Raw genomic sequence first — 1,582 nt, forward strand, 5'->3', positions numbered from 1 at the left:
TTCAATGGTACAATCCATCCATATTTACTGAAAACATCTATCACCATAAGAAGATACTTGTAGCCTTTATTCCATTTACTGAATTGTTGCATTTCAACTAAGTCTGCAGCCCACATTTCATCAATATGATTTACAAAACCTCTTCTAGTTTTGAATTTTTTCGTGATTGGTTTGTGTAATTCATCGGCTAATTGCTGAGCCCAATCATCATTACTCAGCACCGCTTTACGTTTTTTGATTTAACACCAAGTCTAATAATTTTTTTTCTTGCATTGTATACTTGAATGGTGTTGAAAACCATGGTCTTTGACTAAAAGGGATATCTCCTATTTGTTTTATCATAAAATTATCTGCTGCATGCGTTTTTGACAAATCATCTCCAGCTGTGCTATAAGCTATATCATGTTGCTGACAAATAGCATCTAATTTATTAATTGGATCCCGAATTGATGAATTATTACCATTTAATCTTTCTTCAAGTTTAGTACCAGGGCCACAGTAATTATATTTTTTACCAGTTGGAGGTCTTAAATGCAATTCTCCAAGTTTTACTAACTGTTTTTGAATATCTAAACCACTACCATCAACGTCTTTTCTGTTTGTTTTATATTTTTTCTTTGGTCTAGTCTTTGTAGAAAATTGATTTAAAGCTTGTGTTCCAACATTATAAATAGCTGGATTAAGCTTATCCAAAGCATACTCAATGGCTTTTTGATGCAATTTTGGACCTCGTAACATTTCTGATGTATAATATCGTCCCATTTCGACTGTTTTTTTTACCGAGATAAGGGATGCTTTTGGTTAAAAAAGGATCAGCTGCTGTGTTTCCTAAATTAGTTGCAAAACCATATCCAGACATGCTTTGTGGAAGCATTGCTCTATCGAATTCATCCATGATAGGTTGAGATTTATTTTTATAAAGCCCCTCTAATTCTGAGGGGCTAATGAGTTTAAATTATTCTGTTTAACAAATCGAGTCTTTTTAATGCCGCATTCAGCACAAGTACAAAAGAACATAAGTCTACCATTTTTAACTTGTTTATAACCAGATGGTTCAATGCATTCAGTTTGTTTTCTTTGTTTCACGCAATATGATTTTACCATTATATATATTAATTACATATTTTTAAAATACTGTTCAAATAATTTTTCATTATACATTGTATCATGTATGTCAAATACTTTCAACAGATCATAATATGAATTCCCTTTATTCATTTCATTTTAAAAATACCCAGAGGTTGTCGTCATAATATTTTGTATCTGATTGTTTTGATGTAATAATGTTGTTTTCTTTTCTTGCATGGTTTACAATTTCTTGAAAAGGTTGCATACCAAAACTTTCAAAGTAATTTATGATACCATTTTCAACATAAGTAGCAACCCAATGGCTTCCTGACATATATGCTGCTTCGAGATTGTAAATAAATAATGCTTGTTTGTGATTATGTTGAACAGATTCATCTCTTGATAATACATTATTAGTGGGTATTTTAAGATATTTGCACCATGTAATCAAATCATGATTTGACATTGAAATATTTGTATAAAATTTTGGTTTTAGAGTATTGTTCCTAAAATT

The sequence above is a fragment of the Montipora capricornis genome, chromosome 2 (assembly GCF_036669925.1).
Source record: "Montipora capricornis isolate CH-2021 chromosome 2, ASM3666992v2, whole genome shotgun sequence".
Classification (NCBI taxonomy): domain Eukaryota; kingdom Metazoa; phylum Cnidaria; class Anthozoa; order Scleractinia; family Acroporidae; genus Montipora; species Montipora capricornis.